The sequence below is a fragment of the Notamacropus eugenii genome, chromosome 3 (assembly GCF_028372415.1).
Source record: "Notamacropus eugenii isolate mMacEug1 chromosome 3, mMacEug1.pri_v2, whole genome shotgun sequence".
Lineage (NCBI taxonomy): Eukaryota > Metazoa > Chordata > Mammalia > Diprotodontia > Macropodidae > Notamacropus > Notamacropus eugenii.
In genome coordinates this window covers 453,552,524-453,565,453 of record NC_092874.1, presented here as the reverse complement: position 1 = coordinate 453,565,453, position 12,930 = coordinate 453,552,524, and the positions used below count along the sequence as shown (strand labels likewise).

Sequence of the window (12,930 nt, the reverse complement as noted above, 5' to 3'; positions counted from 1 at the left end):
AACATTCTGCGGTTTGAAATGCATTGATGGAAATCACTAAATGCTGGTCTGTGGTGGCAGCAAGGGATGGTGGTGGTCTTAAAAGCATGAATACTTTCAGGATAAATGGGAGCTTGGGAAATTTGGGGGGAAACAGAGGAAACAGATTATTTTCATATCAAAATAATTATATAAAGTATTTCTGGAACATCAATCATTTTATATTTAATATTTTAGCAGGAAAAATAACCCTAGCACTGAAATTTTCTCACAGCTCCTGGGAGACAGCCTCTTGTAGGACAGAGGAGTCAGAGGACCTGGGTTCAACTCTTGGCTCTCCCATTTTATACCTGCATGCCTCTGGGAAAGCACTTGAACTCTCTGGGGCTCAGTTTCTTCATCTGTAAAATGAATGGTTAGCCTGGGTGATTTCTACAGTGTCTTCCAACTTTAAATCTAGGAAATCCATTCATATTGCACAGAACTATACGCACTGTAGAACTTAGTCTGAGAAATGTTGCTTTGAGTGAAGAATAACCACAACGAATTTGGGCAAAATTATAAGGATATAAAAAAATTCTCTGTCACAACCCCTGACTTTTACATACATTTTCTTGCCATTCCCAGGTACCAAGGACCTTCATGTTTTTCCTTGACTTAGTAACATGCATTCATAGATTATTGCCGAAAGAAACCATAAGGTCATCTGTTCTAATGCCTTCATTTTAGAGATAAAGAGACTGAGGTCCAGAGAGGTTAAGTAATGTGCAAGGTCTTTTAGGTAGTGAGCAGCAAAATGCAGATTCATACCAAGGTCCTCTGACTCCAAATCTCACATTCTTTCTACTGTGATGGGGTCCCCAAGGATTTCACTGTAGTATTCCAGTTAGGCAGCATTCCAGGTGCTAATGGTGTCCATTTACTCCCCATCAAAATGTATTTTCCTTTGTCCAATCACATTTTCTAGGCTTTCCTGATCCTCCCTTAATGCTAGGGCTTTTCCTTCTGCTGATTGCATCTCCTTGTTATACGTAGTTTTTTGCATGTGTTTGTCTCTTCCATTTGATGATGATGAGCCCCTTGAGAGCAGGGACTGTTCTTTTTTTTAACCTTTCTTTCTATCCCCAGTGCGTAGCACAGTTCTTGACACATAGTAGGTACTTAATAAATGCATATTAACTGACTGGCAGTCTGTTTGGATGAGTGAAAACAAGGTTTGCTGCTAAATCCCAAGAATATGCCATGATCCCAACCAATGTCATTTGAAATCATGAATGCATTTCAACCAAGCTCAATTTCCATGACTTTTGTCAAATAGGTAAGATGCAAATAAAGTAGCAGGTAACAGTCTGAGTTTAACTTGAGTTCTTACGGCACTGGTTCCTCTGGATGTTTCTCCATTTCCTATCCTATTGCTAACATTCATCTGGAAACTCAGCTCTTCAAGTGTGCCTATGAAACAAGCAATCATTTTGAGAAAGGCACCTCTGGTCATGTATTTGTAGTCTAAGCTCTTAAGGAGGTATAGTGGATAGAGTTCTAAACTTGACATCCAGAAGACCTGAGTTCAAATCATGCTTCTGATACTACCTGTGTGACCATGGGAAAGTTGCTTACCCTTTCTGAAACTCAGATTCGTTTTCTGTGAAAAGGGAAGGATAAACCTGTACTGCTTACCTCCCAAAGAGGTAGCATGATAGAGGGGATGGAGAGCTAGCCTTGAAGATGGGAAGATCTGATGAAGCAAGTCTCACTTATGTGTACTTGCTGTATGACCTTGGGTGAATCATTTTACCTGCCAGTGCACTAGTAAAGTCTCTAAGATGGGAGTTCTTAATCGAATCATATATATATATATTTCAAGGAGTCTATGAACTTGGATGGGAAAAATAAAAATTATGGGCTTTATTTTCACTAACATCTAACCGAAATTTAGTTTTTCCTTCAACTATGGATGTGGATAACAAACCATAGTCGCATGTTTTACGTTTGACTTCATCAACAATAGGAATTGCAGACATCTCCAATTTTCATATCCAATTACTAATGCAGAAATCTTGAAATATCCTCTATAGTCATCACTACTTTGAAATTGCTGCGGTTGTTAGACCCCCTACTACATATATTACTATGCCACAAATTTGTTTTTTTTTTTTTTAAATTTAGAAAGTTGCATTTCAGCATAACTGGTCTCCTTTGTAATCCTATGTATTTTATTTTATGCATTTAGAGATACTATTCTGAGAGGGAGTCTATAAGCTTCACTAGAGAGCCACAGCAGTCAAGACGCAAAACAGGCTAAGAATCCCTATTCCATGACTATCATAGAACAAGTCTGAGTACTCATCCTGCAAGGATAAAGGAAATTTCCTCACCTGGGAATTGCACAAACCAAAGTCATGAACTCCAAACCATGCCTGCTCTGCTCCCCAACCTTCTCTCTACTGGAATCTAAGACTCTGCCTCTGGAACCACACTGGATTTTAATAGGTGGGTTTTTAATCGCATCTTAGCTGGAATAATGCCTCTATCAAACCATGTTGTAGTCTACCTAGAGTCTTTCCTCCACTGTTTCCACCTTTCTTTATATATTATCTTCTCCCACTAAACTCCTAGAGGGTAGATTGTCTTGCTTTTTAGTATTTGTATCCCCAGAGTATAAAACATAATAAGCATTTAATAAACCCTGCTCCTATCTGTCTCTACTTATCTATCTATCTATATCTGTTTCTTCTTTCTATCTTAGCGTCTGACTCAGTCTCTCAAATGAGAATATACATGTAAATTGCTTTGCAAACTTAAAAGCGTTATACAAAGATCAAATATTATTAGTCATGTGTTGTCCATCCTAAACAATATATTTGCATTTTAATCAGTTCCTTCTGAGGGTAATGAGAAGCCCATAGGAGCGAGGCATTGACACACACAGACACACACACATATACAAAGAAGAGCTATTTGGGTGCTGGCAGCCCAATCAGCATTCCATTCCATCTCCAGATGACCACCCTATTTCCCCTGTGATGGTCTTTACTGTAGTCAAGAAAATGATCATATATTCACTGATCTTCCTAATTCCATTTTCAGAGACACATCCTCACCAATGGCCTTGAAATGTCTATTATTCCTTGATAAGTGGCCAATATTTGATCTCCAAAAGTCATCCATGACTCATTTTTAGTTTTGTCACTTTCCTCTTCCATGTAACTGATCTAATATTTAAACACATTTGTTTATTGCCACTTCTGATACTAAAAAAAAGTGTGAGAAAGATAAGGTTTGTAAATGCTCAGAGGAGCTTAATTTCCTTAGGAAATTTGGTGAAGAGCTTAATTGGCTTCCAAATGTCTATTTGGTAGCTTATTGTCATAGCTTTTCTGTTAAATTTGAATCCTAGAATCTCAAAGTTGGAAAGAATTTCAAAAGTCATGTAAGCCAACCTGCATCTAAATAAAATGACTTCGATAATATCCCCATGAAGCGATTATACTCAGTTAACTGCAATGGTTCTATCTCCAGGATTGAATGTCAACTCTAGTATTTGGCATTTAAAGTTCTTCACATATGTGGTCCAACCTACTTTTCCTTTTTAATTATAATTTCTTCCCTTCCATCCACCATCCATCCATTCATCCACCTATCTATCTCTCTATCTACATACACATGCACACATGTAAACATATACATTTTTATTGATAGACTACGTATATATGCACACACATATGTACATATCCAAATAAATATACATGCCTCATCTTTAATCCTCAGTGATTTATCTCTATTAGGAAAAAAATGGAGATATCTATCTACATATGGATATATATACGCATTTAGACAAAGACATACATATATGCACACACATACACATACACATATGCATGCCTCATTTTTGCACTACTTTTAGGGGAAATAAATGAAGATAGGGACCCATATACATCCATCCATCCATCTATCTATCTAAAATATATATGTATATATTATATACAGACATATGTCCTATAAATGCAAGAAATGGAATTGAGAGCAAGTATTTTATCTTCAGAATAAAAGGTGCCTTTAAGAAGTCTGATGATCAGTGCTTGAGGTCATATAAAGACATATGGAATACAATCACAAAACAGCAAGAATTCTCCTTTCCTAATCAGGAAAAGGCCAATCTGGGAATCTCTAGCACTTATTTTTACAGCTTAATTCTCAGAGGTTCTATGCCTCTCCCCCCAAACAATAAAAAGAACATTTACATAGTAGCATTTTTAATCAAATTATAAAAGTTTTTTCTCCCATCTACAGGAGAATGTTCTCAGGCATATGTCTCTGTAGCACCATTACTGTTCATCCTTTGTTTTCAAAGAGGACCAAGGACATCATGGTATGATGTCTTGACTTGCACGTGAATTAAATTGAAGTGAGGCAGAGTTGCAAAAAGTTGACAACCTCACTCTCTCTTCCAGAGTCATCTAAGTTCAATGGCAAGATGAGTCAGGATGACTGGGGATGGCTTGGGATGCAATGGATGACCTTGGGGTCTTTGATGTCTAACCAAGCTCTAAGCACTCCATGGCTCCTTCTTCAACCACTATCATGGCCTTTGGAACTAATTGTTCTCATCCACACATTGCACGGGGGGAAATCTTCACTTGCTTGGGGTAGACACCTCTCTAATTTACAGATGGGTTTGAGGTCTGTCTTTTACCTCAACCAACTTTAGTCCATCTGCTGAGATGGTTTTACCAAGGTGTGGCTTCTGGGTATGCTATAGCTTGTTGGAGCCACAGATGAGAGTTGGGTGACAGGTAAACACTACAGGTGGATGAACAGCCCTGTAAAGGGCTCAGCTAACCCTTACACCAGAAGTGTCAGTCCTGAACACCCCATACCTAGAACCATATAGCGATTAATATGATATCTTGCATAAAGTAAGAGTTAAAGCTGTTTGACAAGATGAGAGTTTTCATTGGGGCCTAGCTAATGAATGGGTACTTCATAAGAGAAGGTGAGGAAATTCATTATTGCTTTTCAGTAGTTTATGGAATCAGTCTCACTACTTTATAGCTCTACCTCTAAAAAGAAAATGTATAGGAGACCAAAGATCACTCAGAAGATGCTTCCTATTGGGAGAAGATGATATTCCAGGTACATTCCAGGCCATCCCCAGTCATCCTGACTCATCTTGCCATTGAATTTAGATGACTCTGGAAGAGAGAGTGAGGCTGTCAACTTTTTGCAGCTCTGCCTCGCTTCAATCTAATTCAGTGCAAGTCAAGACATCATGCCATGATGACATTGGTCCTCTTTGAAAACAAAGGATGAACAGAAATGGTCCTACAGAGACACATGCCTGAGAACATTCTCCTGTGCATATTCTACCTCATCAGATTTTATTTAGGAACTTGAGATTTTGCATGATATTAATCAACTTAAGATATGTTTTTAGAGACTTCTATGACTTGGACAAAACCAACAATACAACCTGTCCAACCTGCCTTTGATGATGTTTATCCCTAGAAAGTTACTTTTTAAAAATACCTTGTGAACCTTTATAATCCTTGAAGGGAATGAAAAGAATCTATAAATTGAAGCAACTGAAAAGATGACAGAGTTTCTAATGTCTAAAGTAATAGAGGGTATTATTTGGAGATCAGAGGTCAGGTGAAATGAAATGGGAAGATCCCATTACAGAATATAATGAACTTTGGTCCTGCTTCCTTGTGACTTATATCATTGTGTCTTTTGCACCTGTGTATTTGTATAGGTTCCTCTTTTAAATAAAGTAGTCTCACCTTCCCCTGTGGAGGCAGAGAGCCCTAGCCCTCTAGGGAAATGGAGGCATAACTAGAGAAGAGAATTAGTAATCATTTATTAAGAGTTGACTATGTGCCAGGTACTGATACAAAGCAAAGTAAAAAAAAGTCCCTTTCTCCTTCAAAGAGCTTACATTATAATTGTTGAAAGAGGTAATTTGCATCCCTATGTAGCAGAAAGGCATTTTGCCATGGCTATTAGCCACAAGGACCAGCCAAGAGATTTGCTGCAAAGACAAAAGGTTGTGGATTTTGCTTCAAGGAAGGACTGTGGGCAAGCAGAAGAGGAACCATTTGTGTTCTCATGGATAAATAAAAATGCTAGGAAAAGACCCATTTCCCAGATTATCAGCAATGATGAAGTGATTTTGTTTTTATGTAAATAGTGTTTCATTTTCCCCAATTACATGTGAAGACAATTTTCAACATTCATTTTTTATAAGATTTTGAGTTCCAAATTTTTCTCCCTCCCTCCTTTCTCTTTTCCTTCCCCAAGACAAGAAGCAGTTTGTTATAGGTTTGGGCAGTTATGTGAAACATATTTCCACATTAGTCATGTTGTCAAAGAAGAAACAGAAGAAAAGGAAGAAAAACTACAAAAAACACCCAAAGAAAGTAAAAATAGTCTGCTTCCATCTGCATTTAGACTCCATAGTTCTTTCTCTGGATGTGAATCTCATTTTCCATCATGAGTCTTTTGGAATTGTCTTAGATCATTGCATTGCTGAGTCTCTCCAAGTTGGTCATTGTACAATGTTGCTGTCACTCTGTACAATGTTCTCCTGGTTCTGTTCACTCTACTCAGCACCAGTTCATGGAAGTCCTTGTAGGTTTTTCTGAAATCTGCCTGCTCATCTTTGATGAAGTGGTTTTGAAATAATGAAAGAAACACTTAAAGGAGGAAATCAATATTTAAAAGTCTGTGAAGCAGCAGAGCAGAGAAATTCTTTGAGAAAAATGTAGATTAAACAGGATGTAAAAATGAAAAGACTAAAGAAGGAAGGAAGAAATAAAGATTTGAGAGGATATGAAGAGGCAGAAAGGACTTCTCACCTATAGCAGGAGTTTGAGTAGGGTGGGAGGCTCTGACACAGAAAATGAAAGGCTGGAGGACCACAGAATACTTAGAGCCAGTGCAATAGGCTATTGCAGATGGGGGTTCTAGATCTAGTCCACAGGAGCCTGCTTCTTGTACTCTAAGGAATGATGATACAAGGCAAAGATCTTCCAGTAAGGGTCAGAGGAAGGAGAGAAAAAGAGTGGTCGTTGTTGATTCCCTGCCAACTAGGGTACTGAGACAACTTGATCAAAAGGGATACTCCCTTCTGGGTGGGATGAAGAGTTTCCGCAGTACTTGTCAGACCTAATAACCTCTATCTATTTCTGGTGATTCTCCTAGGGATAAATGATCCTACCAGTAGGCATCTGGAAATCTGCACTAAGATTTCTAAAGTCTAGGTCAAACAGAAGAAGAATTTAGAAATACAAGTGGTGTTTTCATTATAACTGATTAAGGGTGGGGAATTGAGAAGAGATAGGTTAATTAGAACAGTGAAGACCTAGTAAAGATGGTACCTGAGAATGGGATTTGGGTTCCTGGGCAGTGACTTAAATTATAGGAATGATTTAGTGTGCCTGAAAATGGTTACTGAAACCATATTTTCCTGTTCTTGAAAATATAGTCATGAAGGCATTAAACTGGAAGGGCAAGAAAAGCCTAGAACCAGAGAGAACAGTAGATACAACATCAAAAGAAACATAACCCGGAATAGAACAATTCTAATATTAGATAATGAGCAGGGACTGTCTTCTTCCTTCCTTTCTATCTCTAGCACTTAGCACAGAGTCTGGCATTTAGTAAGAGCTTAATTAATGTTTATTTACTGACTGAATAATGCATGGGAAATAATAAGAGCCAGCTATAAATAAAAATCATGGTCTCAGATGTCTTTATACCAATGCACAGATTATGGGTAAGGTGAAGTAGAGGTGCTACTAAGAGGAAGAAAACTTGACTTCATAGTTATAATCAAAATTTGTTGGGGCAGGGCTTATCACTGCAATGTGCCGACAGCTAGATAGCATAATTGGCTAGAATCCTGGATCTGGAGTAAAAAAGAAGGCAGTTCAAATCTTGCTTCAAATATATGTATTAGTTTTATGACACTGGACAAATCACTCAACCTCTTTCTGTCTCAGTTTCCTATGTATAAAATGGGCATACTAGCACCTACCTCCCAGGAACTATGTAAATCTTAAAACATCAAAAAGATGCTATTAATTTTATCGTAACTAATAATAAAAAAAGAACGTTGTAGACAAAAGGGTGGAGGTGGTAGAACTTTTGTTGCTTCAGTCATGTCTGACTATTTATGACCCCACTTGGGGTTTTCTTGTCAAGGATACTCAAGTGGTTTGCCATTTCCTTCTCCAGCTCATTTTATGGATGAGGAACTGAGGCAAATAGGGTTTAGTGACTTGCCCAGGGTCATACAGCTAAGAAGTGTCTGACGTCAGATTTGAACTCAGGAAGATGAATCTCCTGATTCCAAATCCAGTGCTCTGTGCACTATGGTGCCACCTAGCAGACCCTTGAGGTAGAGTAATATCATCTATTACAAAGATATACTTATATGAATAAATCTCAAAGGTCTGGGAGGTGGGAAATGTGAGGAAAGCACTCTGAAGATCACTTGAGAAAATATTATAAGGGAAATGTAATATAGACCATGTAGGTTGGATGAAGAGTTTTTGAAACAGAAGCAAACCTTACATAGAAGTAGGTCACTGTGAAGTCAGGAGTGCTAAAACCAAAAATGAATTGAAGACTTGAATTTGAAGGGAAATAATTTTTTCCCTGAAGCTCTATGTCCTCCCTCTCTTCTCTTTCCTCTCTCTCTCTCTCTCTCTCTCTCTCTCTCTCTCTCTCTCTCTCTCTCTCTCTCCCCCTCCCTCCCTCTCCTCTTTCTCTGTCTACTTTTCTCTTTCTCTCTCTGTCTGACAAAAGCAGAGCAGCTGATACGTTTGTTAATTGCTTAAATGCAGACTGTATTATTCAAAGGTTAAGGAGGTGAGAACAGGCCATGCTATTTTAAACCTAACTATTCAATGCAAAATTACTTGTGGAAATAAAAACAAGAATCTTGGGGACTAGGTACCAGGTCCTCTACCACAAACCAGAGTTTGTGATACAGAAGAAAAAGAAATTTGGGCACAGTCTGACATGACCCTGGATTTTAAGAGAGCAGATTTCAAAGGGTTCAGAGAAAAGATACTATATTTTGCCAATGACAGATGGAGAGTTCTCAAGAATGAAATTCTGAAGACACAAACAGAAATAGCTTTGATGATGCTGGGAAGCAGTGTTTGTGTAGATGTGGGAGCTGCCTCAAGACACTAATGTGGTTCCATCAACTCAGATCAAGAAAAGAAGACATGTGGAAGTAATCTCAGGTAACTAAAGATCACTATAAAGGAGTGATATGGTCTTATAAAAATAGTGGCAGGAGTACTAAACCCAAGAATGAATTGAGGAAGGCATCAAATGTTAATAACAATAAGCCTTTCCATGTATATGTGTCCTGGGAGAGTATTCTCATCTTCTAAGTTTAATTTTTGCTGTTCAGTTGTTTCCAGTCATGTTTGACTCTTTGTGACTCTATTTAGGGTTTTCTTGGTAAAGAAGCTGGTGTGGTTTTGCCATTTTCTTCTCCAGCTCATTTTACAGATGAGGAAATTGAGGCAAACAGGGTTAAGTGACTTGCTCAGGATCATAGCTAGTAAGCTACAGCTAGTAAGGATCTGGGATCAGATTTGAACTCAGGAAGATGAGTTTTCCTGACTCCAGGCTTGGCACTCTATCCGCTGTGTCATTTATCTGTTCCTACTGAATCTTTAATAACACATTTTAAAGGGATGGTTTATGGGAATTTAGAAAGGGAAGCAATAATCTATTAAAAGTAAAATGGATTCATTAAGAATAGAGCAGTCTAGTTTAACCACATTTCTTCTTTTTTTATCTAGACTGGTAGCTCAGATGAACATTGTAGACACAGTCTACTTAGATTTTATTAAAGCATTTCATATACTACCCTTATGGAAAAGATGGGAGATATATGCTAGGCGTGACATACATTTAGTTTGTAGGGTTCCTGAGGGACAGAACTATCTTTTTTTAAATTTTGTACTTGTTTGCCCAGTAGTTAGCACAATGTAGGCACTTAATAAATGTTTATTGATTGACTGACCAGATGGGTTTGGAACTGACTCAATGACAGGACCTAAAGATTAGCCATCAATGAGTCAATGTCAGCTTAGAGGGAGGAGCACCAAGGCTCTGTGCCTGCTCCTTCTGTCCTTCTTATATTTATCTGTATTATCAAATATTCCCCAAGATATGAGGGGGAGTCACAGGTACTTTGGAAGAATGTTAAAAATATTTCCAGGAGAAAATAAAGATGATAAAAGAATATGAAGAAACAGAGGGGAAATCTTTAAGGAGGAAATAAAGATTACAAAGGATGTGAACAATAAGTAAAGGAGGAAACAAAAATTAAAGGGAAGACTGATGGAATATTCATCACATCTGCAAATGACACAAAGCTGGGAGATGGAATTGTCAGACTAGATGGCAGAGGCAGAATCTTAAAAAGTTCAAAATTATACTGAATCAAATAAGATGAAATTTAATAAAATGAATGAATTAAAAACATTAAATGTTTACTTTGCTTATAGTGCTGTGCCAAGGGCTGGGATACAAAGAGAGAACAGTCCTTCTCAAAAAAACTCACATTTTAAAGGTGGAGAGGGTGCATATGGATGGGTCCAGCTACTTGTTTCAATGAGCCAGTGGTCCTTCAAGGGTGATGGCAAAACAGGGGGTAATGCATTTTATTTTCTGTCTTTTCTAACAATAAAAACATATTTGTTGTTGGTGGTAAGCCACTTGACAGTGCCAAAGACTCTGGTGGCAAGAATTTTTTTGTGTTTAGTAGATTTGGCACCTGAAAAGGAGAAGGTTATAGTGCCTGCAGAGGCAATTTCCACAAGATCTGGCTAAATCTTAACTGTAGAATCAGCTTGGCTTAAAAAAATTGACTTCAAAGTACAAGATAGAGAAGATTATCTATAATTTTGTCTAGAAATGATGAGGTGGTTTTACGGGATTGCAAGTTAGCAGTGTGACATAGCATCAAGTAAAGGTCATTTTGTCTATGACCTCCTTAAAAGGCATAGGGTCTAGGACTATAGGATTCTGAAGATAATAGATATATTATAGAAAATAGATAGTATTATATAGATAATATAAAGATAAAAGATAATAGATAATTCAAAAATAATAAACTGCTGTAGTTGAGCGTTGCTTTTGTAAGGACACACTAGAAGTCTTGTGATTCATTTTGAATGCCTCAGTTTAGGGTGGCAAACAAAATGGGGGCAGGGTACCAGATGAGGGCAGTGAGGATGGTGAGAAGCCTGGGTTCTATGTCAAAAGATCATCAATGAGAAATTGGAGATGACTAGGTTGGAGAAAAGGAATGATGGTGGGGGAATGGAGGAGGGAGGCAGGCATAATTTAGTAGCAGTCTTCAAGTCTTTGAAAGGATATGTTGTGGAGGAAGGATTAAATTTGTTTTGCTTGGCACCAAAAAGCAGAAGTATGAGCAAAGGCTGGGAGTGACAGGGTTTACAAGCAAACTTGAGGTAAGGCAAAACTTCCTTATATTAGAAGATTCAGGGTTGCTCCCCAGCTTGAGACCTACAGAAAATAGCCACGTGACCACTCCCCACTTTCGGGATGTTGATTAAGGTATGGCTGAGACCACGTAGCCTCTGAGCTCCTTTCTACTTTTGGGGTTCTGTTCTGTACTCACTGAGAAAGGCTTTTCTCCTTTTGCAGGAGGCCAAGAATATTTGTCCATTTTAACATGATGATTTTTTTACTCCTTGAAAAGTGAAATAGGGTACTTCTCTCCCCATTCTGGCATCTGCCATGTTTGCAACTGCTTTGGGGGCTTGGATGAGCTCTTCTTTTGATGAATTAAACTATCCTTTTAAGCAGAGGTCTGAGTGAATGCCCTCTACTTTGTCAATCCAGCCTTACCTACTTTTCTTGAGTGATTTCCTATTATAGGAAGGGAGCTAAGTCATAATAATGAAGAATTGACAGTAGTTATTGATTAAATCCTCTCTCTTTCCCTCTCATTTCCCCCATTCATTAAGTATGTATACCCCAGAGATAAAGGTAAGAAGGTGAAAGGTTGTGAGCCTATAGAAAACTACTAACTCACAATTTTGAAGTTTTTGTGTGTATGTATTTTGTTTTGTTGGAGGCAACTTCCTAAATGATCAGGGAGAAGAGAAAGATCTTAAAGACCACAGACAGCCTGATTCCTATCAATTAGTGCTTTTTTCAGGGGCATATGAAAATGGAGTATGGCAAACACCATCTGAGAGATGTTCTTTTTTTCCTTTTTCTTAGCACAGCATTTATAGAAGAAGAGTTCATTGGTTCAGAGCGATGCTCCTTTAGTTAATGGCATTTAACTGGTGAAATTGAACAACTGCATCTCAAGACAAAATGTTCATAAAATCGATATTCTGGGTGCTAAGTGTGTGTTTTTAAGATATAGTTTGAATTAATTTGGTCTGAGCCAGCTCGTGTCATTCCTAATATGACCTCTAGGAGGAAACCTCAACCTTTGTTGTGTCTAGAATTCTGGGTTTCCCATTTTATCTATTCAACTTTTATATTGTATCTAAGTTGGTACTTTTGATATTTCTAAGTTTTTTTTAACATTTATGTAGAACACCACATAATTGCAGAAAAGATAATAGTCACATACCCTAGGGCCTGGTGTACACTTATGTTAAAAGTACAGCTTTTATTGGCAGCTAAAGTAATAACCTTTCCATGTCAAATTGCTTTAAATTAAACTTTAAAAAAACCCACTGGCTGATACCCACACTTAGTAATTGTCAAACATTAGCATAATGTGGAATACTAAAGCTGCCTAAATCTTAGGTTTAAAAATAATTATTTACTTAGATAAATTCTGCATGCAGAAGCATACTATTAGAAATCTTTTTTCTAGAAATACAGTATCAATGTATATGTTAATATTATGCTTAGACATGACATGTAAGTGGT

The 12,930-nt window shown here is 37.7% G+C and overlaps 1 long non-coding RNA gene across 3 annotated transcripts in view; it reads left to right on the top strand.

The window, feature by feature from the left end:
* LOC140497579 (uncharacterized) overlaps nt 1-12,930 on the top strand; it is a 69,779-nt gene that overhangs the window by 5,346 nt on the left and 51,503 nt on the right. For 2 of the 3 annotated variants that reach the window (XR_011964735.1, XR_011964737.1), the window contains exons 3-4: nt 2,210-2,469; nt 9,075-9,233. This is a non-coding gene — a long non-coding RNA (uncharacterized lncRNA). The remainder of the gene's footprint in view (nt 1-2,209; nt 2,470-9,074; nt 9,234-12,930) is intronic. The other variant, XR_011964736.1, reaches the window with a different exon arrangement.